This window comes from Gobio gobio (genome assembly GCF_949357685.1).
Source record: "Gobio gobio genome assembly, chromosome: 17".
Lineage (NCBI taxonomy): Eukaryota > Metazoa > Chordata > Actinopteri > Cypriniformes > Gobionidae > Gobio > Gobio gobio.
Window position 1 is genome coordinate 31,837,026 of NC_137110.1, and position 20,404 is coordinate 31,857,429.

General features: G+C 38.9%; 1 protein-coding gene across 1 annotated transcript in view; it reads left to right on the forward strand.

The window, feature by feature from the left end:
* The first annotated feature begins 4,604 nt into the window (after positions 1-4,604).
* Positions 4,605-20,404, forward strand: part of ube2o (ubiquitin-conjugating enzyme E2O) — a 324,768-nt gene continuing 308,968 nt past the window's right edge. Inside the window, exons 1-2 of the mRNA XM_079840703.1 lie at positions 4,605-4,921; positions 7,365-7,453. The gene's annotated coding sequence lies outside the window, so the exon portion shown is untranslated. The remainder of the gene's footprint in view (positions 4,922-7,364; positions 7,454-20,404) is intronic.

Here is a 20,404-nt window from a genome sequence, read left to right on the forward strand (position 1 = left end):
CTTGGATTAAACTGCTTGATTTCATATGGATGTTTTACACCTTTATTATATTTTTTGATCTAAGATTTGGTTGCCTGGACTTTCAATGGAGGGATAGAAATATCTTAGTTTCATTAAAAATATCTTTATTTGTGTTTCGAACCAAAGATTTATAGTCTTCGCTTTTGTAATTATTTGCCATTGGGTTGTCTGAAGTGGCGGCTACCTGGTTACATGCTGTAGCATTTTTAAAAAGTAGTGAATCTAGAAATGTAGGATATGTTGAGAACTCGGCATAAAAGCATGTACTGGATGCAGTAGGGGTTGGCCATGTTTGAGACTGAAGAAGAAGCCCTCTGAGTTGGACAGGGGCATTGCTAATGAGGGGAAAGGTGGACTGAGAACTGAGTAGTACACAATTTGGAGATGGATATGCTGTTGAGAATGTCTGGTCAAATGAACTGACTGATTATCTTTTTCTCTGATATCTTGGTGATTGTCTCTGAGTATTACATCTGGTCACTTAGATCACAAGGTTTTTTTTTAAAGGCCCAGCTTTCTTTAAAAGGGTCATGTTGAAGCCAGACAGAAAGACATTTATATTAAATAAAAGCCAGTGGAACAAGTTTAACAATTTGCAGGAAAACGTATAGGCTACAGTATTGAGGTTAGGGATGGGCGGATCGATCCTAGAGTATTGATACTTCCGATACTGGCATTGTATCGAAAGTATCGATTCTCACATTGAAATATCGATTCTACCTGGGATTTATTTTAAACAAGTGATTTTAGAATATGTTTATAATAGTAGTAGGCTGTATAGTATATACATTTACTAAATATGAACGTCAAGGGGAACTATTTCTTCTTCCGCTGTGTCTGTGCTTATCATGTATTCATGTCAGTGGCACAGCGGTAAGCGCCACAATCTCTCAGCACAGAATCGAGTGCATTGCTGCGGTCATGACTTGACTTATTGCACTCCAGTTAACAACGATGAAGCTTCATGTGACATCTTTCAACAAACAAGTCGCCATTGTGGCAATACCACAAACATGACAAAGCATCTAAAAGTTAAACACCCTAAAGAGCATGAAGTAGTACAGCTGAGCCGAGCAGAGAAGGTAAAAGAGTCACGACCCTCATGATAGGTACCAAGTGATGATTACATAAATTTAATTATTTGAATAAAATAGTCTAGTCACGTTTATTTATATATGCTTTAGACCTATACAATACAGATTGTTTCAGATATGAAGATTAAATACAGTATTTCATGAAGAGTATACTGATTATAATAACTTACTGGACATTTTAATTTAAACAGTAGGATTTTACATTTTTTCATTAGCCTATATCTTTTTATATTAGGCTACTTTTTGTTTATTTACTTTTAAAATTTGTTTATTAAATAAATTATAGTTTAACCTGGGAAAGATTTACTAACATAAATTCTTTATGCCTGTAACACAGCCTTATGTATTATATTTTAGATGACTTCAGTGCAAATCACACTTTTTCTTTTTTCAAAAGCAAGAGAGGTGATCAGAAACCGGTTCAAGAGAAACATTTTCATCATGCTCTTGTTCCATCACAAAAACCTTTTTGGGGAAAAAAATGTAGAAACATTATTTTACAATCATTGAAACTGGTTTGTGTGACGTTATATTTTTATATAAATTGTTAAATGTTTATTTGATTAATAATGTTCAGTCCTTTTAAATAAATGTAACAAAAAAAGGAGTAATGTCTATTGCTGTTTATTTAATATTAATTACGATGGCTTTCAAAATTCATTATAAAATCATTCAAATTAAAATATTTAAAGTATCGGTATCAGTATCGATATCGTCGATACTGGTCTTGAAAGTACTTGGTATTGGATCGAAAAGAAAATGATTGGTGTCGCCCATCCCTAATTGAGGTTACGGCCTCTATGGCATAGTGTTGCCCTCAGGCAACAAACTACCTTTTTGGACCTCACACCGCCCCTTTAACTTTTTTAAATATTTTTTTTAAATATATAATATCACCTGACATGTCTGTTCAATGAAATGATGGGCTGAAGTGGATGTGACTTTTTGTTTGGGGGTGGAGCAGTCCTTTCATGAAGCAAAGCCACATGGGACACAGTGCCATCAATTGGTTGGATAAATATCACTTTTTAACATGTTTAAATTGAAATAAATGTATTAAAAAATATATATGCATGTGCATCAGCATGTAAAGAAGTATGTTTGATTGTTTAAATATTAATTTAGTTTTTATTTATATACTAAAACTGTGTTTTTTGTTTGCTGCCTCAGGGCAACACTGTGCAGTTAGACCACTTTTGTTCAGGCAGTATCATATTGTTAGTACCATATGGTGCATTCAAGTCTTCCTGGGAAGTTTGTTTTTACACGTTCAGAAAACTCAAAGAATGTGCATTATGAGTATCATTTATGTTTTTTATTATTATTATTAACACCGATCAGGCATAACATTATGACCACCTCCATAATATTGTGTTGGTCGCCCTTTTGCTGCCAAAACAGCCCTGAGCCATCGAGGCATGGTCTCCACTAGACCCCTGAAGGTGTGCTGTGGTATCTGGCACCAAGATGTTAGCAGCAGATCCTTCAAGTCCTGTAAGTTGTGAGGTGGGGCCTCCATGGATTAGACTTGTTTGTTCAGCACATCCCACAGATGCTCGATTGGATTGAGATCTGGGGAATTTGGAGGCCAAGTCAACACGTTGTGCTTCTCAAACCATTCCTGAAGCATTTGTGCTTTGTGGCGGCGCATTATCTGCTGAAAGACCCACAGCCACCAGGGAACATCGTTTCCATGAAAGGGTATACATGTACTGCAACAATGCTTAGGTAGGTGGTGCATGTCAAAGTTACATCCACATGATGGAGGACCCAAGATTTCCCAGCAAAACATTGCCCAAAGCATCACTGCCTCCGCCGCCACGCCTTCTTCTCATAGTGCACCTGGTACCATGTGTTCCCCAGGTAAGCCACGCACACACACCCCGCCATCCACGTGATGTAGAAGAACATGTGATCATCAGACCAGGCCACCTTCTTCCATTGCTCCGTAGTCCAGTTCTGATGCTCATGTGCCACTGTTGGTGCTTTGGGCGGTGGTCAGGGGTCAGCATGGGCACCCTGACTGGTCTCAACGAGTCTTGGCCGCCCATAACCCTGTCGCTGGTTCACCACTGTTCATTCCTTGGAGCACTTTTGATAGATACTGACCACTGCAGACCGGGAACACCCCACAAGAGCTGCAGTTTTGGAGATGCTCTGACCCAGTCGTCTAGCCATCACATTTTGGCCCTTGTCAAACTCGCTCAAATCCTTACGCTTGCCCATTTTTCCTGCTTCTAACACATCAACTTTGAGGACAAAATGTTCACTTGCTGCCCAATATATCCCACCCACTAACAGGAGCCGTGATGAAGAGATCATCAGTGTTATTCACTTCACCTGGTCATAATGTTATGCCTGGTTGGTGTATGAATATAATACATGAGGTGTTAGTTGTAATTAGTAGTAGTGTTTTTGTATTGTTTGATGTTTTTCAAAATATAATTTTATCTAATACACATATTGCTTGTTTTCCCTATTGAAAATCTATGGAGAAAACCTTGGAGTTTTAGTACCCTTATGGCACAGTGTTGCCCTGAGGCAACAAACCAAAATCTGGTTCAGGGTGGGGGGGCGACACTTTTTATGATGGATATATTATCAGGGACCCCCAAGCTCCCAAAAAATGGGGTGAAATATTTTTTTCCCCAAAAAATAAAAAGTCATGCCATAGAGGGTTAAAGGAAATGTATGTAAGATTGTGGCCAAAACTGGTACTGCAATCACTTTCAAATGACTTTAGAGGTGTTTCCCCTCTCCTCCTCCCCCCTGACTCGAGGTTGCCAGATAGGCTGCAGGAACGTAGGCTGCTACAAGGAGCTTCCAATGGCAAGTGACGAGTCCTACACAGCAAGTTTTTTTTTTTCATTGTCACAACGTTTTTCTGATTCATAACGAGGTCTTTTAGGTTTCGTAAAGTTTTTTTTTATTATCCAAAAAGTTTGCATCTGCAGCTGTGGTAACTAGAGCAGTGCTGGCAACCCGGATGCCGAAACACTACTGACTTTGTTACTGGTAGATAGGTGGAGGGTGGGGCTTCAGGCCAAAACACAACATGTCAACATCAACATCAGTTGAGGGCTGCAACTTTACTTTTAAAATGACAATATCCTGGCCGGACTACTGTTGTCAGTGATATAAGTATTTGAAATTAACATGGTTTCTTAATGTCTAGTGACATAGGGCGATTTTATGATTAATTGAAATACATTTCTTACATACAGTTCCTTTAAACAGTCCAACAGTGGCCCTCAGTTTATGTTGTTCAGCAAAGAGTGCAATACTCTAATAGCAAAGTAGATTATTGAATGAACTATAGGCCTACTTTAATAAATATTTTAAATGTTGTTTGGCAGCTCACTGAAATTTTTACATTTATTTATTCGTTCTTGATCATCTCTAAAGTCAACTATTTAATCGGAAATATAAAGTCTGTAAGCTCGGCTGGGATCCAGGGGTGTAGATGAAGAGAGAACTCTCCCATTTCCCATTCGACGTCATGTAGGAAGCGCAGCAGGAAGGGAGGAGAAATGAACCCGGGCTTTCTCGTAACACTCGTTCTCTTTCACAAACATAATTTAAGCATACTGGCAACTTAGTACACATACAATTATTACGTTTAAAATGGTTCAACATTTTTTAAATGAGTCCCGAAAGATCCGGGTTTTCCTGCTTAATCAGTAATGCGTTGCATGAAAGAAAAGCGAAACGCGTGCTGGAGCCCACGGCACAGAAGAGAAAGATTCACTTAGTATCTTAAAGTCAATGGACCGCATCTGGAGGACGTGCACTCGTTTATCTGTTAGGTGAGGCAATACTAACGGATACTGCTACGGTTTTGAATCAGAAGTCTTGTTCAGATTTTAAATATGTGAATTTAACCAGTTTCGTTAGACATAGTCACGCACGTTTGTGCTGAAACGTAGAAGAAGTTTAGATAGTGTGAAGATAACGACCAGTGGGGTTGAAATGGGTTTTGCCACTTGGTCGCACTTATTATTATATGATACTTTTTGTGGCGAGGCAATGCAACTGTTTTATAAATATGTTTTTTTTAAACTCACGGCTGCTTAAAAATCGAGTGACTTTTTTCTTTTGTATTTGTGAATTGGTTAATGTCGAGGAAGCGGTTGTGAAATAGAATCAACGCGGTTTCAGATAATGCAACGTGACATGAGGCGCCAGCTACTTATTAGTGTTAAAAGTAAAGACAATGTAACATTAGCCTACATGAGTGCCACACCATGAACAATGAGGTCCTTAACCGAGGGAGATACAGTAAAATATGCCCACGTGTTGCATAGTAACGCCTATAGAGCAGTGAATCTCAACCTTTTTGACTTCAAGGCCCACTTATTGTCCAATATTTGAAGTGCCTGCCCCCCCCCCTTTTTGTTTTGTCTTATTATAAATAAATTAAAGTAATTTTGAGGGCCCTTGGCCCCATATAGAGCAGTATATAACTACACCAAACTATAGGTGACTTGAAGAGATACAAACTTGAAGAGACAGGACCACAAATACCAGCTGAAGAGAGAAATAGGAATCACAGCATTTGATGTTTTTAGATAAAAATCAACTGGCCCCAAACAAAAAATTCTATAGTTTCTCTTGTCCTCTTGATATTATTATGTGGCTTGTTTGACAACATTTTAAATGCAGTTAACAGGTTTTTACTTGTAGATGTAAATCAAATATGTCAAACAGATTTAGGCAGGCTCACCCTGTCATGGCATGTCTGCTGGAAAACAAGGATTTGGTCTGATTATATGCGGCTTGTCATTGTGCGCCATCATGCTTAGACGCATCACCTTCAGAGCTGAATGATCATCCAAGACAGACAGTCAATCACATTCTGGCTTTTCATAGTCAATATTTTCTTTATATTCTATATAATTACCTACCGTTACTTTAACCATTTAGCCTAAGGAAAGCTGAGGAATGTGTTCCTTTTAGCAAGTTCAGACTTGCTTCTCCATTGAACGCAGAGATACAGTGATTTACTATGTTTGTAAAGTTGAATTGAGCAAACATAAGATATCAATATCGCACAATTAAGTATTATATAGTGTTTAGCCAGACATTGAGTAATATATAAAAAAAAAATCATGTTTTGTCTATGCAATGAAAGTCAGTGTCCAATGTTGTTTTGGACCCATTTGACTTTCATTGTTTATACAAAAACATTCTTTAAAATACCTTTTTCTGTTGAACACAACAGAAGAAGAAATGACATACAGGTTTGGAACAATAAATGACTTCTACCATTTATGGTTTGTCATAAGCAGTTAAAAAGCGGCTTTAGACAGAATGTCCAAGTAGCTCTTTTCAACAATGAAAGTGGATATTTATTATTTAATTTCAAGCTCAAAAAACACCTTAAAAATATCATACCAAATAGTTAATTCAAATGTGTTGTGCGCTATAGTCTTTGTATGATAGCTTTTTGTAAGTTTTGTGAACCAGCCATATGGAGGACCACTTCTATGGTGCTCTTTTGCAATTGTTGTTTAAAGCAACTGTTTACAAAATTATCATCTGTAATTTGCCCACCTTCATGCTCCCACTTTTTGGGTGGAAAACTGTCCATCCAACAGTTAACCAGAGGACTATGTATATGTATATGTGACAGGCACAGTACTATTTGCTACCTCTGACTAGGTTTGTTCATTAAACAAAGGAAGGAAGGATTCTCTGCTGCTGGCCTTTAATAGCACTTATTAAAATTATCCTCATTACGGGGCTTGTTGTCATCACATCTTTTCTGTATCTTGCAATTTTACAAAAGGAAGCTGACATTTGAGCAACACCCGTTACTTAACAATGAAGGCAAGTGAAATGCAAATAAGACAAATACAGTATGTGACGTTTCTTTTTATTATACTCTTACAGATTTGCCAAGTAGGGCAAATTTAAATAAAGTTTGATTTCAAACTATATAAGTTTATATATATATATTTTATTTATTTATTATTAAATTTCAAGCTCAAACACCTTAAAAATATCATGCATATGTATGTGTACATGATTTTAAGCAGATTGTCTATTATCAAGCACTATTCATAACTTTGTATAAAACTTTTATAACATTTTAATTTGTATAGGTTTTAATGACGAACATGCCGGGGGAAAAAAAGAAAAGGATTTTGTCATCAGAAATGACATATTTTCATTTTGAACTCCTCAGCATTTCTTGTGAAAGAGGAGACTGTTTTGATCTGGTCATAACTACTTCTTTTGTATATTTAGCAGAAAGACTGCTCTGAAGACGAGTCAGTGAGTTACTGTTCCTCTTACTGTTCCAGAAAACAAGACAAACAGTGGTTCCGTCTGACATAGTAAGTGTGATGTGTTTTATGTTATGCTCTGGTGCTCACACACTAACTGCAGGTGCAGGTTTGCTTTTGTGTGAATATAGTGTTATATTTCATTTTTCAATTGTATATTTCAGTTGACCCTTTTCACATTTCTGGGGTTCTCAGAAAGTCATCATAGATGGGTAAACTCCTATAGAGGTGAATTTTGTACTTTTCATCGTGTAATCACTGATGTCATTTTAATAGTGTAATTTTACTGCATGCAAGCCATTTTTTGTTAGCATTTAACTTCTTTTAGTAATGGATCAAAGCCTAAAGCAGTCGGCTGTTGTGAAATATTCAGTTCGGTACATAGGAAGTGAAAAGCTTTTTTTCATAATTGGGGTTTAACCAAAGACATTCATCAATAATCTTCTTATGTTTTTCTGCTTGTTTCTGGCCTGCAGTAGCTGGTTGAGTTATTAGTGGCATGTAGTATTTGTAGCATACAAAATTCTATACAGTGTGTACAGAACCTAAATGAACGCTCATCAGAGATGAGTCTGTCTTGTCTATGCACGGTGCAAGAAAATGATAGGGTAGGAAGTACAAGCCTTGACTCATTCATGTTGCCAGATCTTGCTAGAAAAAAACAGCAAACAAGAACAAGCCTAAAAATGCTATAAAGACCAAAATATCACAACCCATAATTGGCTCTTTTATTAACTCCATAAACAGGGTCAGTTTTTGAGCCAAGCCCAAACCACAATACCAAAAACGCTTATAATAAGTGGATATAACACTGCAAGATAGTGCTTTGTAAAGTAGCCTTCCAAGCATAAATAAAACACAATGCTTCTGTCGACTGTGGTTGGTTAAAATGGTCAAACATAACAAGGCTTTGGTCATGCAATATTACTTTGGTGAAAAATAGTGGATACAAAAAGCGTGAGATGCCAGGGCGTTGATATTAGGGCTTCACGATTTGGGGAAAATATCTAATTGCGATTATTCTGGTTAAAATTGCGATTAAAATGCGATTTTTTTATTTTATTTTTATAAATGAAAAGTGTGTATATAACATGTTGTTTATACATTTAAAATTATCATTATGATTATTATTATTATTGCTAAATAAATATATTTAACAAAATAAGAAATATTACTATTACAATAACATTAATATTACTATTACAATAACAAAAATAGACTATTTAAGTATAAATATAACAATATAGTAATAATAATAATAATAATAATAATAATAATAATAATAATAATAATTATTATTATTATATTTTACAGAAAACCTTTTGCAAAAAAAAACTGCTGGGTTACCTGAAAGGTCTAAGGATTTATTGTAAAAAAAAAAATATTATTATTATAAAAATCTGTGCTTTTTATCTGTGATATCAATTTCTTAAAGTATATGTCTTTAATATTAAGTATGCCTCTAGTGCATCCACTGTGGGGATTAAAACTCCTGTAGAAAAACACATGGATTGTCATATACATTTATTTAGAGAGAAGTATTATTTTCTTATTTTTTGCCCAAAAGTTTCATTCATACTGGAAGCCAGAGGGCGCCCTCAAGCAGAAACTCCACATTTCCCTCAGAGAAGTAATAGCTTTCAGGAAAACCCTCAAAAAAAATGTGAAGCTATCGCTGTGTAAGTTAGCAGAGCTGAATAAAAAAGATAGAAACACTTTGATTAAATACGACGACAATAAACACGACTGCGTGTTTCTCGGGTATTTTCATAATAATAAAGTATGCAGTGCTGATTGACATATGCTGTGTCCCAATTCGCCTACTTATACTACGACCTAAAAGTATGTACTCTTTTTGTGAAGAAAAAGTACATACTTTTGAGTGTGTAGCAGAAGAATGTGCAAGCTTTGGGACATGCTACTTCGTCATCTTTAACGGACTCCCGTCCCTATGATCCCGTCACCGTTTAAACTGCCCAGTCAATCATCGTCACAGTTAAAATCCTCCACATTCAATTTAATTTCCTACCGTATCGGAGAGAAGAGTAGACGCACGTTGATCTGCCGGGTCTTTAATGCAGAGACTCCTCATGAGTTTCCAGTTTACATATGATGCATTTAAAAGTTAATGGCCAAACGTATCATTACACAAGTTCACAATACATATAATGCGGATAATATTGGAGAAATATCTTTTCGTCAGCTTATATTCTCTTAATTGATCACTCAAACCCTTTTATCTAAACTTCTCTACTTAGCCTTCAGACTCGCACACCCGTCATGTTTGTAGTTTTTTTTAACAATTTTTATCCACGTTTGTAGTTCTAATCGAATCCTGGGCCCAACTCGCAATGGGTTGTGGGCAATATCAGCCGTTGGAGTGTGTGTCGATCTGCACTTCGAATTTTGACCGGAAATAGTAGACCATCTGGGAATCTTTGGAATACTCATTTCAACATACTACAATTTGGGACACTAATTCTATTTTCGAATACTATTTAGTACGGATAGTATGCGAATTGGGACACAGCAATAGACTTTATTACTCATTCTGTGAAGAGAAGCCACATCAGCTCACAAACACTTGACTGATGATATGAAGTGAGTTAAAACGTGTTATTAAACGTTGTATTTTGTTGGACAACATATTACTAGTTTGTGAAGATGTTTGACACGTGTTGCTTTTTCAAACGCACTCGCGGTCCTTCAGACGGAGCAGCGTTTACTACTGATCACAGAGCCGCTCTTCACTGACATGCTGGGGCTGGGCATATATTTCATTAAAATCACTTACACTTTCATAATCGCACATAACCCAAATTGCGATTGCGGTTCGATTTCGATTAATCGTGCAGCCCTAGTTGATATGGTTACCACAGTGTCAGTTTTTGCAATTGATTTAAAGATCTCCCGTTCCAATTCACACTTGTGAATTCTGTGAATTGTTAACTGGAGACTAGCTCTGACCGGATCATTTGAATCAGTGAGTTGTTGACTTGAGAATAGATGCAATCGGATTGGTCCAATTCACAAATGACCTGCAAACCGATTAAACTGGTTAAATCAAAATATTCAGCTCCTTCTGAGGTCACAAACTCTGCAAAATGTTGCTCCGTTGTCACAAACTTTGCTACCTGCGTCATCGTTGTTCCATAAGGAAGATCAAAGTTGCAAGGTTTTACAAAATGAAAAGTGCAAAGACACAAAAACATAAATACATCCTCTTTTGGGGATGCCAGAGTTGCCAGAGCTCGTAACATGGCAGCCATCTTTGCCGCCATCTTGGTTTTAAAAACCAGTTGCAGGTCAGACAGGTCCAACATGGTTTGAATTTCTAAATGCTTCCCCCTAGCCCATGTCTGCACAAACAATAGCCATGTTCACACAGAAGCAGAATATGGTTGTCAGTCTCGTATGCGAGTCCTTAATATGGTTACGTTCACACACAGTTCAGTTATTTACGGGACTGACAACTGCATTCTGTAACCGAACTCCCAGTCCCACCCGTAACTCACAACTGCATTCTCGGAAAACACGCGCTGTGTGAATAGAACCGGCCTGGGCAATAAGTGTCTGTCACGTTAGGGTGTAATGATACACCTATGCCACGGTTCGATTCATGTCACGGTTTTGGAGCCACAGTTCGGTTCGGTTTGCTGTGGGTCAGGGTTCGTGGCAGGGCACCAGCCATAATAACACTTGATGCACTTTTAACTTAATAATAACAACAACAATAATTTGAACTTATTAACTTTATCTTTATTAACTTTATACATTGGCTTCACGTTTTCTTTAGAGCAGTTAGCAAACCTGATTAAACTAAACTGAAATAAATGACTCCACTGTAGACTAGTCTAGACTAGTTAAAAAAAACAAGCTTATTTATTCCACAAAAAGTAATGACCACACACAAGTAATGTCCCACTTTAGCCAACTTAAACACATAAATTGTATGAATATGACTAATACTGATGATGAATAAAAAAAATATAGCTATTAAATAGCAGTTTTTGTAACGGAATAAAGTAGCCACCACACTAATTTAAATTTACAAAATAATTTATAATTTATTTACAAAATTAATTTATAATTCATTTACAAAATAATGTATTTACAAAAGAACAAAGTGAAAATAAAGTGTCATTTTGGGGTTATGGAAACAACAGTTACCATGGCAAATACACAATACCAACATGAACTGTTAATGAATCATGACTGCTCCTGATGAACAGAATGCATGCAAATCCTTTCCAGCTAACACATGGCGTACCTGTTACGTGATTTATTGGTAGGTTACTTTACTTTTATTTCATGACTTGCGTTGCATGATCGTAGTTTCTCTTGCGCTTGATATATACAGCGCGCACTGCCGCGTTTGCGCGTGCAGTTGAAGTGTGTGCGCTACGAGCACAGTATAATGGCTGACAGGACATGAAAGTTCGGTTTTCTAAGGTGAAAGAGACATTAGCCTTACAACATATCATCTGACCGCAGATACTGAATCGGGACAGCGCGTTTTTCTCAGGCACTCCGCGACTCACTCAGAAAAATCAGGTCTTCTTGTGGTGCCCCCTCAGCACTTGGTGCCACAGTTGCCAACTCTCGCGAGACAAATAAGCAACCGCAGCTTTAAAAACAAGCCCAAAATAAGCCCAATATTATTAGATTATTTTTATCATCAATCTTATTTATCATTAACTATTTATTACCAATAAATGAGCCTGCAACATATTAAACTGAATCAACTCTTTTATTTTAAAATGAAAAATGTTATTTCGCAAAAATCAGCAAACCGCAACAATGTGGGAGGGCACGCACTATCCACTCATCTTCGATCACCTGTGAGCAGAATAGAGTTGGAGAGATGGAAAAGGAGAAAAACATAAGAGCATTAAGGGGGAGCAATTTATAGATTAATAAAATAAATTAGAATGAAATGTATTATTAGCCTAGTAGGCTATGATTTAGTTTTTAATTGTAGACTGTGATAATTAATACATTACAAAAACATTGTAAAAATAGTTTTACCTTAAATTGTTTTATGCAGTACAATTTTACCTTATAAAAAAAGGTCATCCCTCTCCTCCCCTGCACAGTCCATCTTCTCCCCCGTCTCCTCTCCATCTCTGTACATCCCAACACTGAAGCGCTGCAACATCTCCTGGCTTGGGACAAAGTCCTTGCAGCATATCCCAAGTCTTCGTAGGCCATAGCGAACGCACAATATGCTACTGAGAGTCTTCTGGCCCATTCTGTTCCTCAGTTTAGATTTTACATGGTTCATTTGTGAAAAGACCCTTTCAACGTCGGCATTGCTCAAAGGCATCGCAAGAAGGGACAGTGCAAACAGGGCCAGATCTTTAAAACACTGCTCTCCACTGCTGTCCTTGTAGTTCAGAACTTCGGCCCAGAACTGTTCAGCTTGACAGTCATCTTTTGTTTTCCACTCCTGGAAGTTGATTGCCTGATACTGTGCATCTAGGGCCCCAAGATCACCAGTGTACATTTTCAGCATGGATACTGTGGCTAACTGTGTTTTGTTCTGTGATAGAATCACGGATGGGCTGAATGATGCCATGGATTTCCAGGTATTGATATTTGCTGGGAGCCTATTCTGCACCTGCTTTGCTGCTTCCAGAAGGAAATCACGGCATCTGTTCTTCATATTTGCTTCGACAGTGCTGTCGAGCTTTGCTTCTCCAAGAACAATAGTAAACTGCACGCCGAGATTAACCGCACACAGGGGCAGATGATTGGCTGTGTCATTCAAATTGACATCAAGTAGTTTGGAATCAGAAGGAGGAATGGCGCTAGGTGTGATTACTCTTGAGATAAGTGCACGGAAAAATGACTGCAAGCAGTCCAGCATTTTAAATGCATTCCCATTTTCGAGTTGGAACAATTTGTTGATTCTAGAAAACTCATGTAAAATGGGCATGAGAAACTCCAGGTACAGTTTGTTCAAGGGATCGCAGTACATCTGGTAGAGCACTTCTGCATCATAGCACCGTTTTGCATCTTTGCACAGCTGGAAATGTAACTTCAGCTCGTCCCATTGCTTTAGTACACGAACACAGCAGTCATATATGGAGAGCCACCTAGTGCCTGAAAGCTGCACTAGCATCAGTGGCGTTTCACCGGGGTTGATTAATTGATAAATTTTGGCATATTCTCTGCGCCTCAGAGCACTGTGAGAAAACCAGTTGTGCGAATGTGAAATTAAAAACTCGAGATTGCGAGGCAGTGTTTCAACGGCTTTGCTGGCACAAAGTTGAATTGAATGACAGAGACGCACTTCAGCAGTTGAAGTTTCTCATTCTTTTTGAGAAGGTGAGTATAAACTGAGTTTTTCCGTCCAACCATGACACTACATCCGTCAGTACCGATGTCTACGCACTTTTTGAAATCAAGACCGATGCTGTCAAGAAACTGAGTCAGTGTTGTCGCGATTGCTTCAGCCGTCTCTCCCTGCATATCCACTAAGCCCAAAAACGTTGAAACAATTTTGTTCAATGAGACACTGAAGTAGCGCACTACAACACACAGCTGCTTTACCGCAGCAACATCTGTGCTTTCATCAATTACCAGTGAATACTGAGTCTCTCCGATATCTTTCAGCAAGTCTTTGAACATGCAGGGGGCTATTACATTGTTAATAAGTGCTGTACATTTAGTACGATGGATGCTCAAGTCCTTTTCGAAGGCAGAATTTACTAATTCACCCAAGTGATCAACTGAACTGACTGCTGTGTGACAAGCAATATAGCTTGCGAGCTGAAGCTCAGCCTTTTGATTTACATTAGAAGGTTTTGACACTGTGAAACCGATGTCTGTTAAACGTGCAGAGGAAAATGGTTTGCAATTCTTCTTGTGTTTGTCTGTGCTTGCATGTTGTAGGAGGTCTCCATGGTGAGCGCGAATCTCCGTTTTACAGTACCTGCACATCGCTTTACTTTGATCACCGACCACTTGACATATCCAGTCTTTAAGTTTTGTATCCTTTTCCCAGTCTTTGTTGTATTTTTTTCCATACTTGGACCACTTTGTAGGTGGCATTTTTGCGACATTTTACACGTGTATTTATGTCCGTCTAACTCATCACGTCTTTGAATAATACAAACATTGAATGAGAGTTTTGTCCAATGGGGGAAGAGGGGGCTTAATGTTTTGACTGCTACAGCATTTTTATTACTGCGATTGGCTATTAGCTGTAATCAAACAGTTTCAAAAAATGCATGGGAGAAAACGGCAACCATAAATGTAAAGAAACCAAGTTGCTTGTCAGATTTTCCTAACAAGCAACAATATTTTTTAAATAAGCCCAAAAAAACGCAACCCGCGACTTGTGATTTTTTTAACGCAACTTGTCAAAAAAAGAAGCCCAAAGTCGCGGATTATAAGCGGACTTGGCAACTATGCTTGGTGCACTACGCACAGCGCGTGGTGGGAGCGGCCGCACTGAGCTTGAGCGATCACCCAAGTCACGTGACATGCATTTAGTTAGTGGATATTTAGTAAAATAATATTATTATAATAATTTTTAGTAAAAAAAAAGTTGTTAAAAGTGTACTTATTACTATTTAATCAAATACCAAGGAGGAAAAAAATAATGTTGTGGCATACACGGGTTTCCTGTTTACAAACATTACAGGGTGCGTGCGCATCCTGGAGGCAGAAAGACAGATCGCTGAGCTGGTCCGCTACTGCAACAACCTTAAAGGTGAACTATGTAGGATTTTTGCAGTAAAATATCCAGAAACCACTAGGCCAGTGTTATATATTTTGTTCAGTTGAGTACTTAGAATATCCCAAATGTTTTAAACTATTTGTAAATCGTGAGAAAATTGCTATTTTAACCAAGGAACCGGGACGTGTGAGCTATGGGTGTGAGGGAGTCGCCTGTCGATTGCGTCATATCTGCGTCACCCTCGGTCTCCGGTTTTATTCAGTGAAACACTTTACTCTCACTGCATTGTGAACAAGTGTCATAGCAGCCGCCGAGCGAACGTCATAACTTCCTTTTCAACACACTCAGATATATCTAATACGATAAACAGAGTTGCGTTACCTCAGACTCATGACTGGAAAAGAGGAAGTAGCGCCGGCAACCGTGTCATAATAAAAGTCCCGCCAGCGACTATGCCATAATAACAGTCCCGCTCTTCAATGGCTCCTGCGGCCTTGCTCAGCTCCACAACACTCGCTCCTGCTCTGCTTCAGACTACAGTAATGTCAATAATCGCATCCATGAACATGATTTCTGCCCGAGTCCTATCCTGACTGTTTTCCACCGGCTGTGAGGTGAAGACCACATGTCCCGAGATTCTGCGCTCAAACGTGGCGTCATCAAACTACGCCTTTGTTTTGAACAGGCGACCTCTAGTGGACGGAAAAGTTACATAGTGTAGCTTTAAGTATTGAAGCTTTCCTTATTGTTTGTATATAACTGCTGACTCAATAAAACGCGATTTTAGTTGGATCTGTTTGTCTGTCTTTAATTTTGCAGTGTTGCTGTGATACATATGTATGAATGATCATGTTAGGCTAGTAATGTAGGCCTACTACCGCATCTACTGGACAGCGCGAATTTGTTTTTATTTACGTGCCACATTTCATGACTGCACATATATACACAAAATACTAAACTGTAAATAAAATATTTTGCCGCGTTTCCACCGAAATTACCCGGAACTATTTGTACCAGGAACTTTTTTCCCAGGAACTTTTTCTCCCCCAGACCTGCTACAATCTGCGTTTCCACCGCGGTCTAAAGTACCGGGGAGATTAGGCAAATTAGTCCGGTGACGTGGGAATGCGCGCGACTGCTCCTCCCAGTTACCGACGGACAGTAATCACTTTTGCGCGATACTGTCTGCCACAATAACAAGTGTAGGTGATGCAAGCAGCGCTGCTTTTGCTGATTATGAACACACATTATTAACACTGTTTATTTAAACGTGCACGTTCACCTGGTTTGACCATTTTAATGCAAAATGGGATGATGGGCAATCCAAAATCTGAATGTGTTGTAATAGCTCAATTCCAAAACAAAACATTTTCTATAAAAGGATAATGAGGTTTCAGTCAGTCATGACAGATGTGTGAAAAGTTAATTGAATGAAAACAATAGACTGAATTAAGCAGTTGAAAGATTAGGTACTTGACTGCAAGTATTTTATTTTTTATCACAATAACATCTCTTAACATTCACAACAAAAAAAAAATCACATGACTAGTATTACAATATGCTTAATTAAATGCATAATTTTAGAGACTTCTTCTTCAAATTTGAAATGAAGCAGGACCACACTTATGGCTTCACTTAAGTTGTGGTTATAAGTTATTATACTACATTCACATAGTTATACATTTAAAAATATAATATTTGGGTTTTCTAGATATGTTTATGTGCATATTCAGAAAGACTTGCGAGCAGCAGCCCTTTTATTTGCTTCCTACACTATATGAATACAATTAGAATGTGGTTATATAGTTAGAATGTGGAAATTAAAGACACAGTGACATTTTACACATTTTACTTTATTTTAGACAGATTAGTTCTTACAAAATTAAAATAAAAGTGTGCAAAGACAAATAAATTACTAGAACAATAAAATGAAAATATAAAATGTGAAAACAACAATATAAATTGCACAGAAACGCATGGAAATTAATACACAAGGCAACCATGAAACAATAGAAACCATCAATTAATTATTTAAAGTGTTTTCACTACAAATAATGAACAATTGTTTGCCCAGCTTGAACAATGCCCAGTGTGCAATTTTTATCATGGGCAATTTAAGTTTACAATTAAAAACAACAAAACCATTAAGGATTACACATCAGTTTTTAAATATATACACATTTTGTCAGCTTTATAACGTACTGGTGACCGCGGGGGAAAACACGCTGGTCTCCGTTGCCTGCGATTCATCAGGGCCACTCATTACGTCTGAAAAAGCACGTTGAAAAAAGTTACTGCAACGTGTTTAAACACTGCAACGAGTTTAATAGAGGATACCAAGATGATATATTTACCTTCAACCCACTTGGATTCCTGGATGGTTTCCAACAACGCACTAGCCGAGTCTTTCGTTACCGCTGCCCTAGAAAAGGACGGTCTGTGTCCCAGCAACGCGTCCAGGCGGTCATACCACTTGTTGATACGCCGGTCGGAACCGCTCCGGTTGTTATGATCCTTTAATTTCTTGTAATCTTGTCTTAACTTCTTCAACTTCTCTCTGCACTGTTTTCCAGTGGGACTGGAACCGAGTCGATATCTTCAGGTATACCTTTTCATTACGGGTCGACGTTTCCAGTTCCTGCTGGATGTCCTCCTCCGCTCCGCATATATGCTCAATAAAGCCTGAACCTCGTCGTCGGTCCATCGGTCGAATTTTTTGTTGAACTCCATTGTTGCAAAAAAAATATTTACTGAACGCAAAACCCACGGAACCCACCTCGCAAAAGACTTGTAAATATGGCGGTGGAAAAAAAAAATAGCTGCGAGAGCTCAACCAATCAGCATGTTCAGCGCCCAAGTCCCACCCCCGAAAGTTCGCGAACTTTTCAAAAGTCCCACCTCGCAAGCAGGGCCGTTTGGAGGGGGAAATATTTACCCGGAACTTCATTTAGACCCTGGTTCCTGCGATCGAAACGCACCGAGTTCCCCCCCAAAGTTCCTGGTTCAGGGGTAAAGTTCCTGCGGTGGAAACGCGGCTTTTGACAATGGATTACGTGGGAAGCCTTAGTACCTCCGACCGTGCCGATTATATATATAAAAAAACTTACTCTCAGCAATGGTGAGATCTTGCCAGATCCTTACGCTATACATGACGATCTGTGGATTGTGGATGACAAAAAATGGCCAGCAATTGAATCGCCTGATATATACAATTATCTAATTCAGACACCAAGTGTGTATACTAGAGAAAGTATTAGAGCGTACAAATCCCTCGATGCATACAACTACGTGCGGTCATGTGCAGCTTGTTAAATACTTTGATGCTGCACCGTATTTTTGCGTGTTGAGGTCAGGTGTGCTCCCTAGTCAAAGGCAAGGGATTAAAGCCAAGCCTTATGATGCCTGGGTGTATGTCCACAAGGCCCTTGGGTACATCCTCACGGCTAACTGCAAATGCATGGCAGGGTACGTCTACCTATCAAAATGTACCTGCAATAACAAAAATAATTTTTTGGCAAACGCATGCTTCCCCCTAGGTATGTTATGCTGCCTTCACGTGCTATCGGAAATTTGATAATTCCCACTTCTGAAGTCGTGATTACGAGCTCATCCCATTAAAATTTCGAAAGTGGAGGGTGTTCATGTGCAATTTTTACCTAGGAAACTTTTTTTCTTAAGTATTTACAATAATTCCGAGAGCACGTGAAGGCAGCATTAAACACCAGGCACCCAGCACTGGCTCTGTTGGTACAATTAACCACGCAGCAACTCCTTGGCATTTTGACTTACAGACACGCCGCTACCAACCTACAACACGAGAGGTTTCTTCTTTCTGCCTCTCGGGTGCGTGCGCAAGCAGTGATGACGTCGCCGAGAAATCCATGTATAAGGTGAAGTAAGAGCTGGGCTGGGGTAGCAGGGGGCGGGGCACATTCGGTTCGACATGAGAGGATCGCGGTTCGAACCGTGGGTGGTATATCGCAGTTTTTCGGTTCGGTTTGAATATCATTACACCCCTACTGTCACATCATACAGTGTGAGAGAGTCGTTCTGTGCTGCACAAACATGTGTCTGCTATGTGTTGCGGGTTTTCATGGTTTCGGTAAGTTATTAGGTTATGTTATATTGGTGTTGTTTTGGTCAATTGCAGACTTCCTCCTTGGCTGCAGATTGGGGATACTGCATGTTGTGTTTCAACTTTACTTCAACCCTTTGTTTCTGCCCTCTCTCATCATAGGGCTTTTACATACTGGATGTAGGGTGACCACCTGGTTATACTATATTGCCAAAAGTTTTGGGATTTATTGCCAAAAGTTTTCATTCCCACAAAGTTGGGAGCATTAAATTGTAAAAAATGTCTTTATATGCTGAAGCATTAAGTTCCTTTCACTGGAACTAAGGGGCCAAGCCCAACCCCTGAAAAAACCCCCCCACACCATAATCCCCCCTCCACCAAACTCTATACTTGGCACAATGCAATCAGGCAAGTACTGTTCTCCTGGCAACCGCCAAACCCAGACTCGTCCATCGGATTGCCAGACAGAGAAGCATGATTCGTCACTCCAGAGAACACGTCTCCACTGTTCTAGATTCAGTGGCGGCTTTACACCACTGCATCCAACGCTTTGCATTGCACTTGGTGATGTAAGGCTTGGATGCAGCTGCTCGGCCATGGAAATCCATTCCATGAAGCTCTCTACGCATTGTTCTTGAGCTAATCTGAAGGCCACATGAAGTTTGGAGGTCTGTAGCTATTTACTCTGCAGAAAGTTGTTGACTTCAGTTTGCCCAGGCTTGAGTGATTCAATGTAATTTACTCTACAGGACCTAATCAGTCCACTAAATATGAGTAACAGGCAGGCTAGTAGGTAAAAATCACATTTTATACTGAAATATATTTCCTTAAGTAGCAACTAGTTTATTTTCCTTTATTAGCTAGAACAGCGGTTCCCAAACTTTTTTTCCTGTGCACCCCCTTCTATGTCCCAACCAAGTTGGCGCACCCCCAATCCCCCCCCCAAAAAAAAAAAAAACGCTACAAAGCTTTGTTTTATCGCCATATAAAGACTCAAATAACCGGAACACTCATGACAATAACAAATTCAACAAAGTTTCAATATAATGCAACAAAGCTATGCACCATATTTCCTTCTTTTTTCGCCCGTCTGGTGGTCACCCTCATCACCTCTTTTTTGCCATCTCTTTCCGTCCTCTTCGATTTCCTCCGGCGCATCTTCTGACTCCCGCTCATTTTCTTTCTCTATTCTCTCCGTCTCTGTTGCCTCCAAATCCTCACTCTCTCTTGGTCCCTCTCC